Source organism: Phocoena sinus, chromosome 14, assembly GCF_008692025.1.
Source record: "Phocoena sinus isolate mPhoSin1 chromosome 14, mPhoSin1.pri, whole genome shotgun sequence".
Taxonomy (NCBI): Eukaryota; Metazoa; Chordata; class Mammalia; order Artiodactyla; family Phocoenidae; genus Phocoena; species Phocoena sinus.
The window spans coordinates 22,164,774-22,192,646 of NC_045776.1; the positions used below are offsets into that span (position 1 = coordinate 22,164,774).

General features: G+C 39.8%; 1 pseudogene; it reads left to right on the forward strand.

The window, feature by feature from the left end:
- Positions 1 to 493: 493 nt before the first annotated feature.
- Positions 494 to 27,873, forward strand: part of LOC116764981 — a 46,938-nt pseudogene continuing 19,558 nt past the window's right edge.

The window sequence follows — 27,873 nt, forward strand, 5'->3', positions numbered from 1 at the left end:
TCGCCTTGTTTGTCAAAATACCCCCGTAAGCACAGTTACACTGCAATGTCTGCGCAAAGGTGGTCCACATGCATCCTCAGGTAATTGTCACCAGAGAACGCTCCATATGCTAATGAGTTCTTTCTATCACTGAGAGACAAACATCCCTGCAAGACTTCTCTAAGGCACATTTATATATCAAGCTAACAATAGGCCCGGCCTCATCACAAGATGAGCTGGAATGCTCCAAGTGCTACATCATCATTTGCAGCTCATTTGCGGCATTAACATTTTGCTGTTATCATTTGTTTCCCTGTTTCGCATGCTGTGCGAAATAATAGATGTGCTGTGCCCTCAGGGTGCCTCCCACCCGCACACTCAGAGTATGTATGCCTCCAACACTGAGCCACAGATTACATGAAGGAAGGTACAGATTACAGCTGTAACTTCATTACAAGTATCTGCTGAGGTAGGTGCAGTAACGAGGTGTGAGCAGAGAGGACAGAGTGACCTCATGATGATGTGCTCTCACCTCTTTGGCTCTGGGTCCACAGCAGCGGCTAAGGTGCAGGTAAGAGGCATCTGATTCAGTACATTTCAGCGGGGAACTTCTCGCTGTCTGGTCACACAGGATATAGAATTTTATGTTAAACTGATAACAGTGTATTAGTCTCTCTGTATACCAGCTTATAGCACAATGACGCCAATTGAGTATGCCATTTGTGGTGGCCAGAGAGAACTAATTAGCTAAAAAGTAATATATAAATGATGATAATATCAGTGACAACCCCGTCTGTGTTTTGATAAAGCATTTGAACTGTGCACATCACTTGTATGAGCTGACGTCATCGGGTCTCCTGGCAATGCTGGATGACTGACTAGGCTGGCTTTGCATATGATTGTTTACATCTGTACTGAACTCCCTCTCTGTGTCAGACACTCCCCTAGGCACTCTGAGTATTAAAAATTCCTACCAAGAAGACTAAGCCTGGTAACTCTTCCGCTATGCCATGCTGCAGCAGAAGTTAAAGACCCCCAATCAACTTTGACTGTGATATCTGGGAAATGAATTGGTCACCTCCAGCTTAATGGTCTGTTCCTCTCTCCCTGCCCTGAAACAGACTCAGTAGCACCCAATATAGCCCCAGTAACGTATAGCTTAAGACTGTTGCTGATCACCCGATATGTCTGGATCATGTTCATTTCACCAGACTGTGGGCTTCTAGACAAAAACTAGCCTACAAGTCTTTTCAGCACTTTCCGTGCATGGCATAGTGTTGCATATACATCTTGTGTGCGTATTTTGACCAATGTTTTCCAAACATGGCTGTGAAACCAAATCACTAGGTGAACTGGTTAAAAGATAACAGTTTTCCAGGACACATTCCATATACTCTGAATCAGACTCAGGGATGAGAGCCTGGAATCTCTATTGCTTGTAAACATCACAAGTGATTATTGAGACACTGGGCTATGGCTAGAGAACCACTGATACCTGGATAAACATTTCCCATCTCTCGCATTCCATCATAAAATTCCTGACCCGTGTTCTATTTGTAGCTAATAATTTATTCATCAAAGCTTTGATAAAGTGAAAATGGATCATTATATTAGTCATAATCATAACCACCATCTTTTTACATATGGGTACAGATTTGTATTCATTGGGTTTATCCTGTTCCCTGGTCCTGGGCCCAGATGACAAGGGCTTGGCAAACTGATCTAATTAATTTCTTACAGTCCTTTTGGACTCTGCCCCAGTTGTACAAACACAGCTTTTGCAGGCAGGAACAAACACCAGCTAGTTACACCAAAATCTTGTGCGGTGCTAGTCTGCTCAGAAATTGTGGCAGCAGCTGGCATCTTAATTAACTTGCTTCATTGCTTTGGGAACGTTCCTCACAGGAAATGTTGAGGCAGAAAAAATTGCATGGGCAGAGTCTTCTCAATACTTGGTTTTACTTGGCATCACTGGTGAGTAGTACTGGGTGAAAGCCCATGTCAGGTCCTCCGTGAAGCCTGGCCACTTGAGCCCCCAGTATCTGCCTCCCTCTGTATAATTCTGTAAAGCAGACTCTCAGTACCACCCATTATGGACCCAATAATGCATTGCTTCTTACTGTTGCTGTTTGTTCTATGTGTTTGGAACATGTTCCTTTCATTAGTTTGTGGATTTCTAGACACAAGGACTAGCCTAGAAGTCTTTTAAATTATCTCAGTGCACAGGCAAATTATCATGATTTAAGCATGATTTCATTGCTTATATTTACTACTGCTCATTTATTTTATTAAAAGTGAACTCTTCTTTACCAATAACTTGAAATGTCCAGAAGGCCTCATTTGAAATGTACTCTATCTTTATGTTCAATCAACAGGAATTTCTGGTTATTAAGCAAGAGTTTGGGGGTATAATTGTTAATTTTGCTACCTGATATTCAAGATTTGGGGTGTGAATATTACATATTCCATACCCCTTAGTCTATATGTAAATGTAACCCCAGTTCAAATTTCCTGCCTGAGAAATGTTGATATAATTTATATCTGTTTGATAACGTTAAGCTCAACTAAAATATAGCTTTTTCTTTTTTTCTTTTTCTTGTTTTAAAGAGCAGTGCTGCTCACAGTGTGATCTCTGAACAAGCAGCACCTGGGAACCTGTTAGAAATGCAAATTCTCCAGCCCTACCCATACCTACTGAGTCAGATGTCCAGGTGAGTCTGCTGCACTCAAAGTGGACCATTGGCTCTAGAGAATAACTATTGTATCTTTGTCCATACTGAACACTATACTAAACATTTTGAGGTCAATTCCATTTTTAAATTGTCATATTAGTTGATGCTAAATGGTAATTTCTTTTTGGCCTGAAAATTGAATTCATCATCTAATTCCTGAGAATGGATTGGACCACCAACCTGCCAAGGGCCAATATGTCTGAACATAGAGCCTTCATTCATAAATCATTTAAATCATGAAACAGGAAACTCAACCGGAAGTAAAATTGTTCTCTCTCACAAAATGCATAGGATGGATTTTAAAAGATAATTCCAGCTGGATAACGTACCCACTGAAAAAAAGTTCAACTTACCAATATTCACACATACTTTCTCAAGAGTTCCAGAGATTTTCAGAGCTTTGCAGTGATTCACTCATTCACTCTAAATTCACACCTTTTTTCATTTGTTCTTCTCAGAGATGTATCAACTCAATGAAAAGGTAAAATGAGGTAAGCTCAAAATTGTCAGAAAGATGAGTTTATCTGGGAATAGCAATGGAATTGCAATTCAGGACATGCCAACTGTAGCAAGCTACAGGCAGGTCCGTTGAGGGTTTGGAATAGGCTGTATTTATGGGCAGGGCAGGTAGAGAGTAGAGAGTTTAGTCTGTTAACATCAAAACAAATAGAGACCAGCTTTGAAAATTCCCTGAGCAGACAAAAACAGTCTGCTACATACAATGTTCAATTCAGCTTATTTTCTGGGACCAACCCAACCTGGGTCATTCCTTGTGCATGCCTCTGGAAACCATAAGTGAAATTTCCCAAGGTTGAAATGAGGCAACCCTTGACTAGCTTCCTATTGTCTAAGAAAATTCCAATATTATCAGTTTTCTGTAAGTCAGTCTCTCAGTCCTTGAGTTTTGTTCTCCTGAGGGCACGTGCAAGAAATTTTCTATTCATATCCTCTGGTTCTATTTTAGACTAAAATTCTTTCACAGATGCAATGTGAGGCATAACGATAGCATGAATGAGCTCCTAACAAACATTCTAGAAATTGCACATCCAAAGGAGTGTCCGCACCTTCACCCTTTCAAATGGCTGCTTTGGAAGTCTGTTCCTACGTCCCCAGTGTTAAAATTGCAGCTGTCTGAGACCTAGTTTAGAAGAGGCCCTTCACCACCCCAAACACATTAGTTTAAATGTGTTTAAACTAATGGACCAGTGGACCAGTTCTTATATTTGAGGGGCAACTTACTTTTTTAAAAAATGACCATTTGATTATAATAATCCAAGCACGTTGAATAAGGTTAATGATGAAAGCCAGGTGACAGCACTCCAGCATTAGAGATTTTCTTGTTCTAAATGTGACTGGTTCTGTCTTGTATTTTGAAATCTGGATCTGAAGGTCATTCTGACGTCAGTTGGGCCAGGCCTAACTGTTAATGGTGACCCTTGGGTTTCTAAGTTTGGGTACGCTGGTGAAAATACACATGTATTTATTCTTTTAACAAGTCTTTGCTGAGCTTCTACACTGAACTTGATGCTGAGCTACAAGAGCAATCAGGATAGACACAGTACCTCTCCTGATAGAGCTTCTGTTATTTTAAGTAACACCTTTATCATTCTAATCTTCAGGTAGCCTGAGACTGCTGACATATTTTAGTGATTAATGGTGAAACTGTAATTGTGCAATTGTTGTCATCCCTCTTTAAGTTTCAAAAAAATGGTTATACCGCAGCCCCTTTTGCATCCAGTCATTACATACAGGTAGATTCAAGCAAATTGTCATTCTCAGCCTAGATGTCAAAGTAGTGAACAAGGATAGCAAGGTCCTTGCACACCCAGGTATCGTGCTAAACAATATTATGCTTAGCTTCCTAAATTGAAGCATAATCAAAAGGGATAAATATAAACAACACCAATATTATCTAAATGCATTGGATATTTTAATTAATTTAATCCTCACGATAACCCAAGGAGATGTGTGCTATTATGATCCTATTTTACAGATGGGGAAAGTGAGACATAGAGAGATGGGGAAGCTTGAGCTGAGGTCACATAACTAGACGGGGCAGAGCCAGGCTTCAAAACCAAGAAGTCTGACTCCAAAGTCAGTGCTCCTACCGATTACTCTCTATTTCCTTAATGAAATGACAATTAATGTAGTATGAACATAAATAAAACATTCATAACTAAAAGAGCTTGTATTACTGTATGTGCAATTAAACTAGGAAAAATCCCTCCTCACTCAGGGGACTGGCATCAGCGCTTGACCTTCTATGGGCCAAGGAGACCTAGGTCTGTCTACACCTTTGATTTTATTACCCCCTTCCCACTGATGGGTTCTCTTCAACGGCTTTAAAATGTAACTCCCATGTTCCTGAATCCTTGTTTTCCTGGTAAATTAGCTGTCACACCTTGGAGCCCCCTGTCTCTGTTTGAATTTGTTTTCTTGTTTGGGATCTTTAAAGCAAGTCTTCTGCTTACTCTACTTTCCACTTGATACTACCCACCTCATACACTATCCGGGACTGTGCCCTTTTCTTTCATTCTACTACTTTTTCCATTTGAATTCAGTGTATCAGGAGCTATATTTTCACCTCTCAGATAATCTCAACCTTCTGAAAGAAGAGGCTTGCTCACTGGGAGTCGTATTAGTAAGATCAGCCTCCTAAGAAACAAATTCTCAATGTCTATTGTCTCTGAATCCGGGAAACAGGAAAAGCGGGTTTCTTCACAAATGATCTCAAATTCCTAATCAAGAGCAAACAGAGATAGCACAATAACCTCAACCTTTTCTAGCCTATTAATATTCATGAATTCAATCCAATGCAATATTTTATCATATTATATGTGCAATTGTACAATATCACCATGGGAACTATCTTGCAGAGATCTTCATGGCTCGCTCCTTTATTTTCATCAGCTCTCTGTTCAGATGTTACTTATTCAGAGAAGACTTCCTTGTATAAAAATAAGGCACACCCCTCTCGAGTGACTGTCTAGACTCCCTCATCCTGTTTCTTTTTTTTTTTCATAGAATCTCTCACCGTTTGAATGTTTTTGTTTATTTATCACATGTCTTCAGCTCCTTGCAGACAGGGAATTTGTCCGTTTCATTTAGTTCTCCAGTGTCTAGAAAAATGCTTGGAACAATCGTTGGTCAATAGACATTTATTTTAAAATAAAGAAGATACTGCTCTAATTGTCAAGAAGGTTAAAAATCTCAACAAAATTAAGCTTTAAAACATATTTGCTGAGTGTTTATGTTCCTAACATTCATTTGCTGAGCATTTAAGAGGTAGAAATATGAAAAATTTATTTATACCTTAAGTCAATTTATACTAATTTATTTATCAATTAAACCACTTGAGTAATATATAAGTATTACAGGTGTTCCGAAATGGGATTAACATTGGTCAAGAATCCTTTCTTGTACTTTCTATGTAGCTAGTGAGATGCCCTCTCTTATTCAGAACCATTGGATTAAAAAAAAGAGGCGACTATACTTCTAAGGTCTGTATTCTATGAAATGTGATTCCAAACTTTGTGCTGAATTTCCTGCCCTCCAGTAAAGATAGCTTTAGAGAACATGTACTCTAACATTTAAAAAGTTCTTGAGCCAAAGGGCACTCACTCTTTAAAGCAACTCTGTGATGGGAGTAGCAACTCCTACATAGGGAACATGACACAGTAACAGACGCTGATGTTAAAGGTGAGAGACCTCAGATCTTATTCCAACTCTTTAGATGCTCAGACATACCAAATCCACAGCTCTTTAATAGCCCGTACCTGTGTGTGTGTGTGTGTGTGTGTGTGTCTCTCTGTCTGTCTGCTTCTCCCTCTCTCTTCCTCTCCCCTTTCTCATACACATACACACGATGATTATTAAAATAATTTGAGTTATATACTCAATAGCATGTGACTTATCCAGCCTATTAAAGAGTGGCTAAATTAGGTCCTCTGCAAGAGACAGAGACAATGCAATTTTGGATTAGAATTCTACATGCTGAAAATATATCATCTATTCCTTGTTTTGGTCTACCATCACTCTCTTTCAAGAACAAATTCAAGCTCCACAATTCAGTACTTTGCTGTACTCAGAATTCAGCGCCAAAGTATATAACATTGGCTTCTTCTTGAATTGTTTCTTTGTTAAATCAGAATACCTGTACAACAATTATGTGGATAAAGGGGGATTAATATAGCATCATTGACCTTAGAGTAGATGGTGGACCACAGAAATCACTAGCTCAGCATCCTCATTTTACAGAGAAGTTGAGGAACAAAGAGGTCCAGTGACTTGCTCACAGATCACTAAGCTAGAAAATGACAGACAGGATCATGACCTAAGTCATTAGCTATCTAAGGATGAGGTTTTGGTTTTAACCACAAAAGAATACTCAATCAAATGTGCTTAGGAATAATTTGACAAAGTAATTTCATATAAATTCACAGCATAATCATAACTCAGTTTGTTATAAACTAGATACTGTAGTTAAGCCTTAGAAAATGATTCGAAAGTCAGGAAGAACATTATTCCCACCATAACAAATAGAAAAAACCATTTAATCTGTAAAGTTACAAAAATTTTTTGAGTACGTCAGGGAGCTTGAGTTGTAGCGCAGGCAGTTAGCCAAAATATTATAAAGTCAAGCACTGGTTTATCTGTGGCAGAGCATAAGAGGAAGATGGGGCCACCATACAAGTGGACACAAAGAATTTGGCTCAAATTTTTAATGAATTGCTAGATGCTGAATGTGAAAAAGCATGAAGGTATAGAAACCCTGGTTGCAGGGAGCCACAAACACAACATGAACTGTCCATCTCAGGCTTTTCTTCCCAGGCCTCCATGAAGGCTCATGCAAAAGACTGAAGGCAATGTGGGAAAATCTTAGCCTCACTGTGAGCCTCAAGGAGGGGAAAGTCAGAAAAGCCCTGCTTGTATACTTTTCCCTTCAGAAAAAAGCGCTTTAAGCTGCTGGGGAAAGGCACCAAAGACTATGGCCCCAGGGCACAGTTGAAGATCCCTTGCAGCTGCCTGTGAAGAACAGAATGTATTGGAGACAAGTGAGAAACCATCCTGGGTTCAGATCATGGGTGGCCTACTTCTTGGGGAGAGGCAGGATCACTGAGACAAACATATTCCTAAGACTCGCACACTGGGCCTGATTGAGTCTGAGGCTGCACCAAGATTACCAGGAGGATTCCTTGCCCTAACTACCAGGCTATCAAGTACAAAGTAACAACCAACAGCACTCTGCTGGCAGAGGAAGGTCAGGAGCATAGACAGAGAGATTTTTTTGAGGAAGAAAGTGTATAGGGGAGGCCAAATTTGATGATCAGGAGGAACGCTGAGGAAAAACCTCCAGCAAACCAAACTCTATCCTAAGTAAAAAGTATTAAGAAACTTGAAGTCAATGTGCATGGAGGGTAAGAATAACAACAACAAAATCCAAATCCAGCTCAATTACTGACTAAATTGAGTCAACATCCTACCATAGTAGCGTAGCAGAAAAAGAGATGTGCCCAATAGAGGACATATATATTCTTACCTCCATCTCTATTCTTATACACAATATCTAACATTTGCTCAAAAAAAATAAGACATACAAAAAGCAAGTGCAAACAGCCCACTATCAAAAGGAAATAAAATAAAAAGAATCAGAATCACAAATGATCGTATGTTGAACTATTAAACATGGAATTAAAAAACAATTATTACCATAGTTAAATATAATTAATACGTTAGGGGGAAAAGTGGATATCGTGCATGAGGAAATGGGAAACTTTAACGGAAACAGAAACTATAATAAAGAGCACAATGAGGAAGATGGCGGAAGAGTAAGACGTGGAGATCACCTTCCTCCCCACAGATACACCAGAAATACATCTACACGTGGAACAACTCCTACAGAACACCTACTGAACGCTGGCAGAAGACCTCAGACCTCCCAAAAGGCAAGAAACCCGCCCCCACCCCCGCCACGTACCTGGGTAGGACAAAAGAAAAAAGAATAAACAGAGACAAAAGAATAGGGACGGGTCCTGCACCAGCGGGAGGGAGCCGTGAAGGAGGACATGTTTCCACACACTAGGAAGCCCCTTCACGGGCAGAGACTGTGGGTGGCAGAGGGGGGAAGCTTCGAAGCCATGGAGGAGAGCGCAGCAACAGGGGTGCGGAGGGCAAAGCGGAGAGATTCCCGCACAGAGGATTGGCGCCGACAGGTACTCACCATCCCGAGAGGCTCATCTGCTCGCCCGCCAGGGTGGCGGGGCTGGGAGCTGAGGCTTGGCTTCCGTCAGACCGCAGGGAGAGGACTGGGGTTGGCGGCATGAACACGGCCTGAAGGGGTTAGTGCGCCACAGCTAGCCGGGAGGGAGTCTGGGGAAAAGTCTGGAGCTGCCGAAGAGGCAGGAGACTTTTTCTTCCCTCTTTGTTTCCTGGTGCGCGAGGAGAGGGGATTAAGCGCGCTGCTTAAAGGAGCTCCAGAGACGGGCGCGAGCCGCGGCTAAAAGCGCGGACCCCAGAGATGGGCATGAGATGCTAAGTCCGCTGCTGCCGCCACCAAGAAGCCTGTGTGCGAGCACAGATCACTATCCAAACCTCCCTTCCAGGGAACCTGTGCAGCCCGCCACTGCCAAGGTCCCAGGACCCAGGGACAACTTCCCCGGTAGAACGCACGGCGCGCCTCAGGCTGCTGCGATGTCACGCCGGCCAATGCCGCCACAGGCCCGCCCCGCACTACGTGCCCCTCCCTTCCCGTGGCCTGAGTGAGCCAGAGTCCCTGAAGCAGCTGCGCCTTTAACCCCATCCTGTCTGATTGAAGAACAGACGCCTCCAGCGACCTACACGCAGAGGCAGGGCCAAATCCAAAGCTGAGGCCCTGGGAGCTGTGAGAACAAAGAGAAAGGGAAATCTCTCCCAGCAGCCTCAGGAGCAGCGGCTTAAAGCTCCACAATCAACTTGATGTGCCTGCATCTGTGGAATACCTGAATAGACAACGAATCATCCCACATTGAGGAGCCGTGTGGATGAAAGGCTCTTGGTGCTGCAGCCAGGAGTCAGTGCTGTGCCTCTGAGGTGGGGGAGCCAACTTCAGAACACTGGTCCACAAGAGACCTCCCAGCTCCACGTAATATCAAACGGCGAAAATATCCCAGATATCTCCATCTCAACACCAGCAGCCAGCTTCACTCAACGACCAGCAAGCTACAGTGCTGGACACCCTATGCCAAACAACTAGCAAGACAGGAACACAACCCCACCTAATTAGCAGAGAGGCTGCCTAAAATCATAATAAGTCCACAGACACCCCAAAACACACCAACAGACGTGGACTTGCCCACCAGAAAGACAAGATCCAGCCTCATCCACCAGAACACAGGCACTAGTCCCCTCCACCAGGAAGCCTACACAACCCACTGAACCAACCTTAGCTACCGGGGACAGACACCAAAAACAACAGTAACTACGAACCTGCAGCCTGCCAAAAGGAGACCCCAAGCACAGTAAGATAAGCAAAATGAGAAGACAGAAAAACACACAGCAGTTGAAAGAGCAAGATAAAAACCCACCAGACCTAACAAATGAAGAGGAAATAGGCGTTGTACCTGAAAAAGAATTCAGAGTAATGATAGTAAAGATGATCCAAAATCTTGGAAATAGAATAGACAAAATGCAAGAAACATTTAACAAGGACCTAGAAGAACTAAAGATGAAACAAGCAAAGATGAACAACACAATAAATGAAATTAAAAATACTCCAGATGGGATCAATAGCAGAATAACTGAGGCAGAAGAACAGATAAGTGACCTGGAAGATAAAATAGTAGAAATAAATACTGCAGAGCAGAATAAAGAAAAAAGAATGAAAAGAACTGAGGACAGTCTCAGAGACCGCTGGGACAACATTAAACACACCAATATTCGAATTATAGGGGTTCCAGAAGAAGAAGAGAAAAAGAAAGGGACTGAGAAAATATTTGAAGAGATTATAGTTGAAAACTTCCCTAATATGGGAAAGGAAATAGTTAATCAAGTCCAGGAAGCAAAGAGAGTCCCATACAATAAATCCAAGGAGAAATATGCCAAGACACATATTAATCAAACTGTCAAAAATTAAATACAAAGAAAATATATTAAAACCAGCAAGGGAAAAACAACACACAAGGGAATCCCCATAAGGTTAACAGCTGATCTTTCAGTAGAAACTCTGCAACCCAGAAGGGACTGGCAGAACATATTTAAAGTGATGAAGGAGAAAAACCTGCAACCAAGATTACTCTACCCAGCAAGGATCTCATTCAGATTTGATGGAGAAATTAAAACCTTTAGAGACAAGCAAAAGCTGAGAGAGTTCAGCACCACCAAACCAGCTTTACAACAAATACTAAAGGAACCTCTCTAGGCAAGAAACACAAGAGGAGGAAAAGACCTACAATAACGAACCCAAAACAATTAAGAAAATGGGAATAGGAGCATACATATCGATAATTACCTTAAATGTAAATGGACTAAATGCTCCCACCAAAAGACACAGATTGGCTGAATGGATACAAAAACAAGACCCTTATATATGCTGTCTACAAGAGACCCACTTCAGAACTAGAGACACATACAGACTGAAAGTAAGGGGATGGAAAAAGATATTCCATGCAAATGGAAACCAAAAGAAAGCTGGAGTAGCAATTCTCATATCAGACAAAATAGACTTTAAAATAAGGACTATTAAAAGGGACAAAGACGGACACTACATAATGATCAAGGGATCGATCCAAGAAGAAGATATAACAATTGTAAATATTTATGCACCCAACATAGGAGCACCTCAATACATAAGGCAAATACTAACAACCATAAAAGGGGAGATCAACAGTAACACATTCATAGTAGGGGACTTTAACACCCCACTTTCACCCATGGACAGATCATCCAAAATGAAAATAAATAAGGAAACACAAGCTTTAAATGATACATTAAACAAGATGGACTTAATTGATATTTATAGGACACTCCATCCAAAAACAACAGAATACACATTTTTCTCAAGTGCTCATGGAACATTCTCCAGGATAGATCATATCTTGGGTCACAAATCAAGCCTTGGTAAATTTAAGAAAACTGAAATTGTATCAAGTATCTTTTCCGACCACAACGCCATGAGACTAGATATCAATTACAGGAAAAGATCTGTAAAAAATACAAACACATGGAGGCTAAACAATACACTACTTAATAATGAAGTGATCACTGAAGAAATCAAAGAGGAAATAAAAAAATACCTAGAAACAAATGACAATGGAGACACAACGACCCAAAACCTGTGGGATGCAGCAAAAGCAGTTCTAAGGGGGAAGTTTATAGCAATACAAGCCCACCTTAAGAAGCAGGAAACATCTCGAATAAACAACCTAACCTTGCACCTCAAGCAATTAGAGAAAGAAGAACAAAAAAACCCCAAAGCTAGCAGAAGGAAAGAAATCATAAAAATCAGATCAGAAATAAATGAAAAAGAAATGAAGGAAACAATAGCAAAGATCAATAAAACTAAAAGCTGGTTCTTTGAGAAGATAAAATAGATAAACCACTAGCCAGACTCATCAAGAAAAAAAGGGAGAAGACTCAAATCAATAGAATTAGAAATGAAAAAGGAGAAGTAACAACTGACACTGCCGAAATAAAAAAAATCATGAGAGATTACTACAAGCAACTCTATGCCAATAAAATGGACAATCTGGAAGAAATGGACAAATTCTTAGAAATGCACAACCTGCCAAGACTGAATCAGGAAGAAATAGAAAATATGAACAGACCAATCACAAGCACTGAAATTGAAACTGTGATTAAAAACCTTCCAACAAACAAAAGCCCAAGACCAGATGGCTTCACAGGTGAATTCTATCAAACGTTTAGAGAAGAGCTAACACCCATCCTTCTCAAACTCTTCCAAAATATAGCAGAGGGAGGAACACTCCCAAATTCCTTCTACGAAGCCACCATCACCTTGATACCAAAACCAGACAAGGATGTCACAAAGAAAGAAAACTACAGGCCAATATCACTGATGAACATAGATGCAAAAATCCTCAACAAAATACTAGCAAACAGAATCCAACAGCACATTAAAAGGATCATACACCATGATCAAGTGGGGTTTATTCCAGGAATGCAAGGATTCTTCAATATACGCAAATCTATCAATGTGATAAACCATATTAACAAATTGAAGGAGAAAAACCATATGATCATCTCAATAGATGCAGAGAAAGCTTTCGACAAAATTCAACACCCATTTATGATAAAAACCCTCCAGAAAGTAGGCATAGAGGGAACTTTCCTAAACATAATAAAAGCCATATATGACAAGCCCACAGCAAACATCATCCTCAATGGTGAAAAACTGAAAGCATTTCCACTAAGATCAGGAACAAGACAAGGTTGCCCACTCTCACCACTCTTATTCAACATAGTTTTGGAAGTTTTAGCCACAGCAATCAGAGAAGAAAAGGAAATAAAAGGAATCCAAATCGGAAAAGAAGAAGTAAAGCTGTCACTGTTTGCAGATGACATGATACTATACATAGAGAATCCTAAAGATGCTACCAGAAAACTACTAGAGCTAATCAATGAATTTGGTAAAGTAGCAGGATACAAAATTAATGCACAGAAATCTCTGGCATTCCTATATACTAATGATGAAAAATCTGAAAGTGAAATCAAGAAAACACTCCCATTTACCATTGCAACAAAAAGAATAAAATATCTAGGAATAAACCTACCTAAGGATACGAAAGACCTGTATGCAGAAAATTATAAGACACTGATGAAAGAAATTAAAGATGATACAAATAGATGGAGAGATATACCATGTTCTTGGATGGGAAGAATCAACATTGTGAAAATGACTCTACTACCCAAAGCAATCTACAGATTCAATGCAATCCCTATCAAACTACCACTGGCATTTTTCACAGAACTAGAACAAAAAATTTCGCAATTTGTATGGAAACACAAAAGACCCCGAATAGCCAAAGCAATCTTGAGAACGAAAAAAGGAGCTGGAGGAATCAGGCTCCCTGACTTCAGACTATATTACAAAGCAACAGTAATCAAGACAGTATGGTACTGGCACAAAAACAGAAAGATAGATCAGTGGAACAGGATAGAAAGCCCAGAGATAAACCCACGCACATATGGACACCTTATCTTTGATAAAGGAGGCAGGAATGTACAGTGGAGAAAGGACAGCCTCTTCAATAAATGGTGCTGGGAAAACTGGACAGGTACATGTAAAAGTATGAGATTAGATCACTCCCTAACACCATACACAAAAATAAGCTCAAAATGGATTAAAGACCTAAATGTAAGGCCAGAAACTATCAAACTCTTAGAAGAAAACATAGGAAGAACACTCTATGACATAAATCACAGCAAGATCCTTTCTGACCCACCTCCTAGAGTAATGGAAATAAAAACAAAAATAAACAAATGGGACCTAATGAAACTTCAAAGCTTTTGCACAGCAAAGGAAACCATAACCAAGACCAAAAGACAACCCTCAGAATGGGAGAAAACATTTGCAAATGAAGCAACTGACAAAGGATTAATCTCCAAAATTTACAAGCAGCTCATGCAGCTCAATAACAAAAAAACAAACAACCCCATCCAAAAATGGGCAGAAGACCTAAATAGACATTTCTCCAAAGAAGATATACAGAATGCCAACAAGCACATGAAAGAATGCTCAACATCATTAATCATTAGAGAAATGCAAATCAAAACTACAATGAGATATCATCTCACACCAGTCAGAATGGCCATCATCAAAAAATCTAGAAACAATAAATGCTGGAGAGGGTGTGGAGAAAAGGGGACACTCTTGCACTGCTGGTGGGAATGTGAATTGGTTCAGCCACTGTGGAGAACAGTATGGAGGTTCCTTAAAAAACTACAAATAGAATTACCATATGACCCAGCAATCCCACTACTGGGCATATACCCTGAGAAAACCAAAATTCAAAAAGAGTCATGTACCAAAATGTTCATTGCAGCTCTATTTACAATAGCCAGGACATGGAAACAACCTAAGCGCCCATCATCGGATGAATGGATAAAGAAGATGTGGCACATATACACAATGGAATATTACTCAGCCTTAAAAAGAAATGAAATTGAGCTATTTGTAATGAGATGGATAGACCTAGAGTCTGTCATACAGAGTGAAGTAAGTCAGAGAGAAAAAGACAAATACCGTATGCTAACACATATATATGGAATTTAAGGGAAAAAAATGTCATGAAGAACCTAGGGGTAAGATAGGAATAAAGACGCAGACCTACTGGAGAACGGACTTGAGGGTATGGGGAGGAGGAGGGGTGAGTTTTGACAGGGCGAGAGAGAGTCATGGACATATACACACTAACAAACGTAGTAAGGTAGATAGCTGGGGGGAAGCAGCCGCAAGGCACAGGGATATTAGCTCGGTGCTTTGTGACAGCCTGGAAGGGTGGGATGGGGAGAGTGGGAGGGAGGGAGACGCAAGAGGGAAGACATATGGGAACATATGTATATGTATAGCTGATTCACTTTGTTATAAAGCAGAAACTAACACACCATTGTAAAGCAATTATACCCCAATAAAGATGTTTAATAAAAAAAAAAAAAAAAATAACTAAAAGTTAGGCCAACCATAGAGAAAGGAGTTATTCATTATTTTGTCAAATACTTAACAGAGAGATATGCATAGAATGAGTTAAATTATCCATAGCTACAAAGATATTGCATAGATATTGACTATACTGCTCCAAAACAATATTTCTAGGCTTTATCTAGTCTTCATTGCCTTTAACTATACCTGTTAGTATAAATCAACTATACTCTGATAAAAATTAATTAAAATATTTAAAAAAAAAAAAAAAAAAAAAGAAACAGGAAACATCTCGAATAAACAACCTAGCCTTGCACCTAAAGCAATTAGAGAAAGAAGAACAAAAAAACCCCAAAGGTAGCAGAAGGAAAGAAATCATAAAGATCAGATCAGAAATAAATGAAAAAGAAATGAAGGAAACGATAGCAAAGACCAATAAAACTAAAAGCTGGTTCTTTGAGAAGATAAACAAAACTGATAAACCATTAGCCAGACTCATCAAGAAAAAATGGCAGAAGACTCAAATCAATAGAATTAGAAATGAAAAAGGAGAAGTAACAACTGACACTGCAGAAATAAAAAAAATCATGAGAGATTACTACAAGCAACTCTATGCCAATAAAATGGACAATCTGGAAGAAATGGACAAATTCTTAGAAATGCACAACCTGCCAAGACTGAATCAGGAAGAAATAGAAAATATGAACAGACCAATCACAAGCACTGAAATTGAAACTGTGATTAAAAACCTTCCAACAAACAAAAGCCCAGGACCAGATGGCTTCACAGGTGAATTCTATCAAACGTTTAGAGAAGAGCTAACACCCATCCTTCTCAAACTCTTCCAAAATATAGCAGAGGGAGGAACACTCCCAAATTCCTTCTACGAAGCCACCATCACCTTGATACCAAAACCAGACAAGGATGTCACAAAGAAAGAAAACTACAGGCCAATATCACTGATGAACATAGATGCAAAAATCCTCAACAAAATACTAGCAAACAGCACATTAAACGGATCATACACCATGATCAAGTGGGGTTTATTCCAGGAATGCAAGGATTCTTCAATATACGCAAATCAATCAACGTGATACACCATATTAACAAATTGAAGGAGAAAAACCACATGTTCATCTCAATAGATGCAGAGAAAGCTCTTGACAAAATTCAACACCCATTTACGATAAAAAGCCCTGCAGAAAGTAGGCATAGAGGGAACTTTCCTCAACATAATAAAGGCCATATATGACAAACCCACAGCCAACATTGTCCTGAATGATGAAAAACTGAAAGCATTTCCACTAAGATCAGGAATAAGACAACGTTGCACACTCTCACCACTCTTATTCAACACAGTTTTGGAAGTTTTAGCCACAGCAGTCAGAGAAGAAAAGGAAATAAAGGGAATCCCAATCCCACCTAGAGGGGTGGGATATGGAGGGTGGGAGGGAGGGAGACGCAAGAGGGAAGAGATATGGGAACATATGTATATGTATAACTGATTCACTTTGTTATAAAGCAGAAACTAACACACCATTGTATTGCAATTATACTCCAATAAAGATGTAAAAGAAAGAAGCAAGAAAAGAGTAAAATGAGAATGCTAGGCATAAAAAAACATGGTAATAAATATTAAGAAGATTGCCACAGGCTCATCAGTGAACTCAAAACCAAGGAGAGAATCAGTGAACTTGACGATAGGTGAATAGAAACTGCAAACTCTAAAAGAGCAAACAGAGTAGGGGAAAAATCCAGAACACAGTATCTAAGTGCTGAGGGGCAATACCAAACACAAGTGTAATTCCAAGAGAAGAGAAAGAAAATGAAGAAATACTTGAAGGAATCATAGCTAAACATTTTCTAGAATCTCAGAGAACCACAAATGAGATAAATATCAAACAGGAAAAAGCTTAAAATGCTTCCTATTCCAAGTACTAAAAATCAAAGGTAACATTTTTGGAGGCAGCCAGAATTTCAAGCATGAAAGAAATATAAAAATTATAGCAGACTTGTCAAAAATTACACACTTTACAAGACAATGGCATAACTTCTTTATGGTGAGGAAAGAATTCCAAACTCAGTGAAAATATCTTTAAAAAATGAATAAACTCATTTTAGACAGAAATTTTTTTAAAGAGTTTATTACCTGGAGATCTGCATTACAGAGACAGGGATCTGTTAAAAAATAATAAAATTATTGTAAATATCTCAAAAGCAGGTAAATATAAAGGACCCATTTTTCTCATTTTTAATCATTCTAAAGATAATTAACTATGGCAAAAAATAATAGCAATGTATTTTGGGTATATGGAGTATATAAAAATGAAATGTATGATAAAAAAAGCAAAAATTAAGAAAGTGAGCAATTGGAAGTAAAATAACTTATAATATTATTTGAAGATAGGCTGTAAATAATAAAAACATATGTGGTATAGTTCCTTAGAAAACTAAAAATATAATTACCATATGAACCAGCAATCCCACTACTGGAAATATACCCAGAGAAAACCATAATTCAAAAAGACATAGGCACCCCAGTGTTCACTGCAGCACTATTTACAATAGCCAGGTCATGGAAGCAACCTAAATGCCCATTGACGAATGGGTAAAGAAGATGTGGTACATATATACAATGGAATATTACTCAGCCATAAAAAGGAACGAAATTGGGTCATTTGTAGAGACATGGATAGATCTAGAGACTGTCATACAGAGAGAAGTAAGTCAGAAAGAGAAAAACAAATAACATATATTAACACATATATGTGGAACCTAGAAAAATGGTACAGATGAACCAGTTTGCAGGGCATAAATAGAGACTCTGATGTAGAGAACAAATGTATGGACACCAACGGGGAAAAGTGGCGGGGGGCGGGGCATGGTGGTGGGATGAGTTGGGAGATTGGGATTAACATATATACACTAATATGTATAAAATGGATAACTAATAAGAACCTGCTCTATAAAAAATAAATTAAATTAAATTAAAAAAACATATGCAGTATACTCCAGGAAAATCACTAAAAGTTTTCCAACAGGTTTAATTAATGGGATAGTATCAAAGATAAGAGAATTATAAAAAATAATCAGTTAATCCATAAGCAGGCAGAAAAAGAGAAAAAGGAACAGCAAAGTCAGGTGGAACAAATAGAAAACAAACTGCAAGATGATCTATCATCTATATCAATAAATGCTGAAATATAGTTAAAAGACAGATTTTTTTCAGAATGAATAAAAATGCTGGCCCCAACTACAGACTGTCTACAAATAACATAAAGATATAAGATATAAATACATGTATAGTTTGTTAATAAAAACATAGAAATACATACACATATGTATACACATACATCAGAGTGTACACCATATTAACTCTATGTGAAACACATACAACAAGTAAATTCTATTGTCTGTATTAATTTCAAAGTGGATTTGTGAAACATACCTATGCTTGGAAGCCCAGAACAAATGTAACTTCTGTGACTCCTTCCCTATACTCACTAATTAGATTTTCTCTCTCCCTTGTCTGTCCTCTCACAATACCCAATTTGAAACTTTGTCATAGCTCTCACGACCGCTTTGTGGGAGGATGAGGGTCCAGAACTAAGTCTAGCCAATGAATTGTGAGCTGAAATAAGGCATGTGCCCCTTCTGGCTCTGAGCACTCAATTGCTAAGGCAAGTGAAAAGCCCTTTCCTTTCCCCTGGCACAGAAATAACCAATATTCAAGATGATCACAGCTCCATCCACCTGGATTTCAGAAAGCAATGTGGGGAAGAAACCAGTGACCCAAAATGGGTAAGTGGCATGAAAAAGAAATGTTTTTTTGTTTAAACCAAAAATCAGCAAACTATAACCCATGGGCCAAGTCAGGTCAGTTGCATGCTTTTGTAAATAAAATTTTGTTGGAACACGGCCATGTCCATTTATATGTTGTGTATGAGTGCTTTCGTGCTACATGGGCAGAGTTGAATAGTTCTGATGGGATTGTATGGCCTGCAAAACAGGCAATATTTACTAGCTTTACAGCAGAGCAAGGATTAGGGTGAGGCACGTAGGGTGCAAAATTTAAGGAGGCGCTCACTATCAGGGTCATGCAAGTACTAACTCTGCTCTTGTACTTGGTAAATGGAATTGTCAATTTCAAAGCAATATTTAGATTCAGAAATGAATAATGAATTGTACATACCATGTTTAAATTTTGTACACATAAGAACAAATCATATGGCAAAAATATTATATTTTAATTTCAATACACAATTCACTATGACTTATACCAGGATTTTCACTATGAATTAAAGCAATATCTAAGCCCACAGAGTAATGTAAAAATCAGTATTACGCTTCACGCACATTATATCTAAACTACCTTAAAACAACTTTAAATTAGAAATTATCCAAAACTGTAAAGTGTTCCTTTTCCCATCATGTTTAACTGTCAAGGATATTGTGTTAATCCTTGACTACTTCTAAAACTACAGATTAGAACATGAAGAGAAGTAAGAAAATGGACACTTGGGACTCCTGGAAAACGATGGTTCATTATTCAAGAATTTATTGCATTCATGCTGAAAGATTTGACAAACTAATGTCTTTTACTTACCACCTCTGCTCAAAATCCTTCCTGCATGCCAAAACAGAATCTATGACACCAGCCACGTCACAACCAATAAACCTTCAACTATTCCTTCGTAGTAACCTTTTGTTTTGAAGATACTGTGGAAGAGACGAGGAGAAAATTTTCCGCTGGGCTTGAACAGTGATAGTCAACGAATAGCTGTTTAGAATTATGGGTGTTGCTAGATCTTGAATGATAGCAGTAACAAAGTATTTAAAAATTTTTTTATTTCGTGGTTATTTGTGGAGCTCTCTTAAGTACAGGGGCCTGGGCATGTGCCCCTTTTGCCTGAGTTTAAGGATGTACTGGAAGAAGGGTGTGGTGTGAGCCCAGAACACTGAGTCTCACCAGTAGGAAAGGCTGGGCACCCACCAAGTAGCCAGAAGGAGCTGGACCCCTAGACAAGGACCCAAAGTCAGACAACACTGTTCAACAGACCTTGTCTCAGAAGGGTCTGGAAGTGGCCCTCGTGTAACCGGATGGACAGCCTCACTCACCATTCCAGACCTAGCTCTCTCCTGGGTTCATGTGCTCACGTGCAGTGGTGTCCTTCAAGACTCCACAGTGGAATGTAAATTGGTGCAGCCACTATAGGGAACAGTATGCAGGTTCTTTAAGAAACTAAAAATAGAGCTACCATATGATCCAGCAATCCCACTCCTAGGCATATATCTGGTAAAGATGAAAACTAATTCACAAAGATACATGCACCCCAATGTTCATAGTAGCACTATTTATAACAGCCAAGACATGGAAACAACATAAGTATCCACTGACAGATGAATGGATAAAGATGATGTGGTATGTATACATACACACACACACACACACACACACACACACACACACACACACACACACACACACACTGGGATATTACTCAGTCATTAAAAAAATGAAATGAAATAATGCCATTTGCAGCAACATGGATAGACCTAGAGATCATCATACCAAGTGAAATAAGTCAGAGACAAATATCATGACATTACTTATATGTGGAATCTAAAAAAATGATAAAAATTAACTTAGTTACAAAACAGAAACTGACTCATAGACATAAAGAACAAACCAAAGGGGAAAGGGGAAGAGGGATAAATTAGAAGTTTGGGATTAACAGATACACACTACTATATATAAAATAGATAAACAACAAGGTCCTCCTGTATAGCACAGGGAGCTATATTTGACATCTTGTCATAACCTATAATGGCAAAGAATCTGAAAAAGTGTATAATATTTATATGAATCATTTTGCTGTGTTAGTTTCAAGTGTACAGCATTGTAAACCAACTGTATTTCAATTTAAAAAAAGACTGCACAATGGAAAGCCCTCTCTGGCTCTGCTTTCTGCCCTTGTTCCTAAGTCTGACTACGCTCCTCCTTTCGCCCTGCTTCTGAAAAGGGGAGACATAGTTTCATTCATTCATTCATTCATTCATTCACTCATTCAATTTACTTGTTTTAGACAACAAGGACTTTTTTACTCTGTGCCTTTCATGTGGAAGGCTTAGATGAAGGTATTGAAAGGGAAAGGACATGGACAAATGTCATTTCTCTCTCCAGGGAGGACGAAGAGGAAGGAATGGGGAACAGACATTTCCTGAGCATATATTTTGCTGCTGCGTTGTGCTGTTTTAGTTGAATCCTCAGAGCAGCCCTGTCATCTCTACGTAAGGGAAATGAGAATCAGAGAGGTCAACACAGTTAATAAATACTAAGTCTTATGGCTGGACTTGAGATTTCTGACTCAAAGGTTATTTTTATTACATCATGTTTAACGTTTATTAAAAGAAAAAAAGGACACATATGCAAATACTGTAATAAAAATCTACCTGTGACTGTTGCGGGGTTTAGGAAAGAAAAAGGCATGTCTGCCTCACGGCAAATAATGAGAACAATCTGGGACCAAGCACTGGGTCTTAGTTCACCTTCTTAAGTGGGGAGCAAAGCGTCATTCCACATGTGATGTAGAAATGAATTCAATGCCAAAGGGCCAAAAGAAAAAGTAAATGGGCAGGAAGAAACACTGGAGACAGAAAGAGCTCTGGGGCTTGACGTCTTGGGGCTCAGCAAACAGAGAATGGACGATCATACAGAAGAAAATACCCCAGCTGGGCCCCAGGAGACAAACTATGTAGGTCAATGTCTCTCTCCACTCTCGTTCTGTGGTTTCAGTGGTGGAAAATCTGCAAAAGGCCCTTATTATATCCCTCCTTGCTTTTGGATGGAAGAAATCTCTTCAGGGACACGTCAGTTTATAAACAAGACCTCCCGTACTGAAAGAGCATAGAGCAGGGGGCTTATCCTGCTGAGCAACAGTTGATGAAGCCGATTGCCAGGAGGGTGACCTGGGGAGCCATGGGCAGGGTTAATTACAGAACAGTCAACTGTGTGCTTCTGTCAATCACCTGGGCAAGTTTGGAGAGCAGTTGTCTGGAGGTACGGGCAGGCAATCCCACTGTGAGCCGCGCTCCCAGGCCAGGCAGAATGCAGCCTTTGATCTAGAATTCTAGACAAGAGAACCGACTTCCCTGTCCAGCCACCCTTTGGGTCAGCTGGCTAGGGAAGCCACATTGCAGCTGGCTTCGGCCTCAGTTTTGGAATCCCGTGCTCAGTGTCATCTTTCTGCCCCTCCTTCCATTTTTCTGTCCTGTATTTTAGTTAAGTGTACACAGTTCAGGAGCCCCTACTATCTATTGAATCTATGGGGGAGAAGAAGTACAAATTCTGTGTCCTCTTCTCTATTTCCCTGTGTGAAGCCTAGCACGTGGCACATGGTAGACATTGAAGAATCGATTACTGAATGAATGAACTGCAATGTAGCCATCCTATTTTTCATAAAACTCAAGTCTTGTGGTACTTTCAAGGGTTACATTGTGGGGACGGGTGATACCTCATTATTTCAAAACGAAGAAAACAGTGGATAAAAACCCTGCTATCAATGCTGTGCTCAAACATAAAGACGAATTTCCCCAAAACTCAATAGCTTCCTCTCCCCTCTTCCTCTCAGAACAGGCTCCTTTGTCTAGTCCTCTATTATATGGGACTGCATGTGCATCTCATTATTTTCCAGGCCTTATCTGCCCAGGTCCCAATCCTGAGTCCAGGGGTAGCCAGGTAAAGACAGTACCCAGTGTGGTACTCAACGGTAAATGGGTTCAAGACTCCAGGTATCCATGACTGGAACAAAGTAGAGGGAGACAAAGTTCCAGCTGGGAACAAAATGTTGAATCTAATTCAAAGGCAACATGTAGACCTAGAAAAAAGAGGAGAGAGTTGGCATCTGAGAGTGTCAAGTGCAGATCGAGCTGTATGCTAAGAACAAGTGAAATAGAGCAGTTCTAGAATTTTGCCATGGTCAGTGAGGATGAACCAGGCTAGCCTCTGTTCAGAGCACACCTAGCAGATTTGAGGATGCTGATTAGGAATTTAGACCCAGATGAGTAGCATCTTTAAATCTGCCTGTGGTAGAGGCCTAGCTGACACTCACTCACTCTGCTCTTTTCTGCCCTGCTCCCAAACTATGCTGGAACCTCCGAATTGCCCCTTCAACTCCTGTGCTTAAAATGTTCACTGAGCACTTGCTAAATTCTGATACTCTCTTGCACTGGGAACACAGCAATGACCATGGCAGATGCAGTCTCTGATCTCTCAGATTCCATGGGATCGATGAACACTTTGTGCTCTTCTCACAGGCCTAAAGCATTGACCCAGCATGACATCACTCCATAAAGCTGTCTGTACACATTTTATTCCCAGAGTTTCCCATCCAACATTGGAGCCGGAATCTGACTCCCCGGTTCCCCTTCCATGAACTCAGCCCCTTCACTCTTTAAGGTTTTCCTGCCAACCAATCCTGTAAAATGCAACAGTTATTATTCTTGGCTTATAAAACACCCTTCTTTAGATGATATTTTATTGGAGTTTTACCTCTATATTAGATGCCTGTTTGGGACTTTATCATATGCCCTTCACTCCTTCAGACAGCTCCACCTTCTCCGTTGGAAGTTTTGGAAGGTCAAATTTTGTTCTCCTTCAAGGAGTCCAAGTACAAACCCTGGTGTCTCAGGGGGTAGTGTGTCCTCCCCTTCCCACCCTGTCCATTACTCCCTCCCCTCTCTTCTCCTCTCTGCTGGGTAGACCAGCTGAGCTCCTTTCTTCCAGACTCCACCCAGCTCGAGTAAATGAACAAAAATCAAAGTAGGTCATCTCTCAATGGTTTATAAGCCAAGTTACCGAGAGCTTCCAAAAGACTCCACTATTTTCTACTCCTCTGGGGAACATGTAAGGTCCTTTATTTCTTGAAACACATCTGGTGTTTGCACCTTCCCTGTCAGTTTCTCTGTGGGGCCTGAAGGAGGCAGCTACTCAACAAACCCATTGCTCCAGCGTGACCTCTACCCAGAATCTCCTCCTTGCTGTTCTCAGTCTCTAACCTACTGATGAATCTTTACATCCATGATAATTATTTAAATGCCCATCTCTCATGTTAGACTAAGGATTGTGTTTCTAGGTCTGTAGGGAATTGAATAGTGTCTCTCCCCTACCCCCGACAAAAAATTCCTTCCACATGGAATCTCAGAATGTATCCTTCTTTGGAAATAAAGGCTGTGCAGATATAATTAGTTAAGATGAGGCATCTGGATTAGGTGGACCCTAAATCTAAAGACGGGGGTTTTTATTAAGAGGAAGAAGAGAGTCACTCAGACACAGTAACACAGAAGACACACACACACACACAGGGAAGAATGCCTCATAAAGACAGAGGCAGAGACTGGAAGGACAGAGCTAGAGCCCAGGACCACCAAGGATGGCTAGCAACTGCCAGAAGCTGGGAGAAAGACATCAAACAGATTCTCCCTCAGAGCCTCTAGGAGGAATCAACCCTGTGAACGCCTTGATTGTAGACCTCCAGCCTCCAAGAAATATGAGAGAATACATTTCTGTTGTTTTAAGCCACCCGGTTTGCAGTAACTTGTTACAGTAGCCCTAGGAAATGAATACAATATCTAATTCCTAGTATCTAATAATGCTGGTGGGATCCACCATTTATGAGCAGTGTGACTTTGGACAGATCACATTATCCCCAACGCTAAAACAGGGATGAGAATGATGGCTCTCTTCAGAACTTCTGTGAGCACCAAATGTGGTGAAGTTATTTTAAAAAATGCTTTATGATCTAAAATGGATGCCATAAATATTAGCGGTTGGAATTATACTTATGATTTCAGTTATATTATCAGGAAAGAAGGAGGGAAGGAAGGAGGGAAGTTGAGTGAAAGCAAGGAAATGGAGGGGAATAAAGAAGCCAACTAATTTATTAATTCTAAGGTACAACTGTTTCTGTTAATCCCTTGAATCTTTTTATTATTTTAGAAGTTTATGACTTTCTTAATTCCAGATAATTAATTTTAGTTTCAAGACATTTAGAAAGGGAGCCAACCAAACACTGGAATAGAGTTGACGTTTTAGTGTCAAAGAGATAAAAATTAAGAGCCAAAGTCTACTAAATAATTTCTAGGCGCTAAAATCTTACTCAGCATTTTGCCTGCAACCATCTCATTTAACTCTCACAGCTCTATAATGTATGGACCATATATTCCATTACAAATGAGGAAAACAAAGGCTCCAAGAGGCCTCACCGTCTGCCCAAACTCACACAGTCAACCCATTCTCTCTGACTTCTGAACCTGTGTGCTGAACCCCAACCCAATCCTACTTTGGTCTCACAACCAGAAAAGCCAGGAAATACACCTGCCCCCTGCCAGGATCACTCCCAGCTGTGACACTTATACAACCCATTTTATGGTCTCCCTGTGAGGATTCATGCCCTTCCCCAAACTCCCAAGTTCAATGGCAGGTGCATCGCTGTCTGCTCACTCATGCGTACTTCAAGGCTGTTATTAACCCACTGGAATCTGAGCTGCCACCTCCTACTTGGGCAATTTTCCAACCATTTAGTGGTACAATCATCAGAGACAAGGATGTAAACATTTCCTCCCCGCAGCTTGGGAAGACGGCCAGAGGACTCAACCTTGGTGAGTTCCCCGTGGGAAGCTGCTCCTTGGGTAACTGTAGAATTGGGCTTATCCGGTGACAAATTTGGAGAGGCTGAAATGATTTCTTGCCCCCCGGCCGACTTCCCTATTTTATCAATAGAACCTATATTTAAAGTCGACACAGATTCGGCAATGAAGAGAAGCAAAACACGGTACACATTATAACATGGACGACCTCAAAAACATTATGCCCAATGAAAGAAACCAGACAAAAAAGGCCATGTATTACATAAATCCATTTATACGAAATGCTCCGAAAAGCAAATCTATAGAGACAGAAAGTATATTAGTGGTTGTCTGGGGCTGGGGGTGAAAAATGTAAACCACAAACAGGGACAGGGGATCTTAATGGGTTAATAAAAATGTCCTAAAACTGGATTATGCTGACAGTAGCACAACTTAATATATTTACTAAAAATCTTTGAATCATACACTTAAATGAAGTCAATGTTACGGTATGCAAATTATATCTCAATAAATGTGTCTTTTAAAAAAGTCAACTCAGGCTTTCTAAAATTCCTAAATTGCTTGCTAACTGGAAATTCTAGAAAAACAGCTCAGATGTCAAGCAATAAATATATATTCCAATATCCAAAAGGGGGTTTCTGATTTGGGAAGCCATGCTAATATAACAGAATTTTCTTCCAACTCTGGAAATGGAAAAAGAAGTATTTTCCATTTTACCCCACTGCATGATTCATCTGCTCCCTGACAATAAGACATTGACTTTTCCTTGGAATTGCATGGGAATCTTTGTAGTTGTTTGTAGTTCAAACTCTATCACTCGTTAGGTGAAAACTCTGGATGAGTTATTTTATCCCTCTGGACCTCATACTGTTCATCTGTAGGAGGAGGTTGGTCTACATTGTTAATTCTAAGATTCCTTCCAGTTCAGACACTGTATTATAATATTCACTACATGCCAGACACCATGCTAGGTAACATCTATGCTCATTTATTCTTCTCAACAACCTGAAGGAGGAAGAATTATTAATCCCATCTTACTGATGAAGAGACTGAGCCACGTGGTTGCATTCCTTACCCAAGATTTCACAACTACTAAATGGCAAAGCCAAGATTCAAGCTCTAAACCACAATGCTTCCCAATTCCCTTCCAATCTCAAAACAGAAAATGACACTATATCATTAGATTCCCCAGAGTAGGGGAGACTAAGAATGCTCTCTTTAAAATTTCATATGCCTGTCACATAGGCAAAAAATACAAATAATGCCTCTGAGAAGATACACACACTGCACTAAATACTATACAATGTTTCATAGGCAAATTAGAAGGCAAGTGCAACAGCACCCTAGACCAAGAATCCACAATCTAGGTGTAAAGTTGAAGTCCTACTAAAATGAGGTATCATCTCACACCAGTCAGAATGGCCATCATCAGAAAGTCTATAAATAATAAATGCTGGAGAAGGTGTGGAGAAAAATGAACCCTCCTACGCTGTTGCTGGGAATGTAAATTGGTGCGACAACTATGGAGGTTCCTTAAAAAACTAAAAACAGAGTAACCCTATGATCCAGCAATCCCACTCCTGGGCATATATCCAGAGAAAGCTCTAATTTGAAAAGATATATGCAGCCCAGTGTTCATAGCAGCACTATTTACAATAGCCAGGACATGGAAGCAACCTAAGTGTCCATCGACAGATGAATGGATAAAGAAGATGTCGTACATATATACGATGGAATATTACTCAGCCATAAAAAGGAGTGAAATAATGCCATTTCCAGCAACATGGATGGACCTAGAGATGAAAATACTAAGTGAAGTAAGTCAGACAGAAAAAAACAAATTTCATATGGTATTGCTTATATGTGGAATCTAAAAAAAAT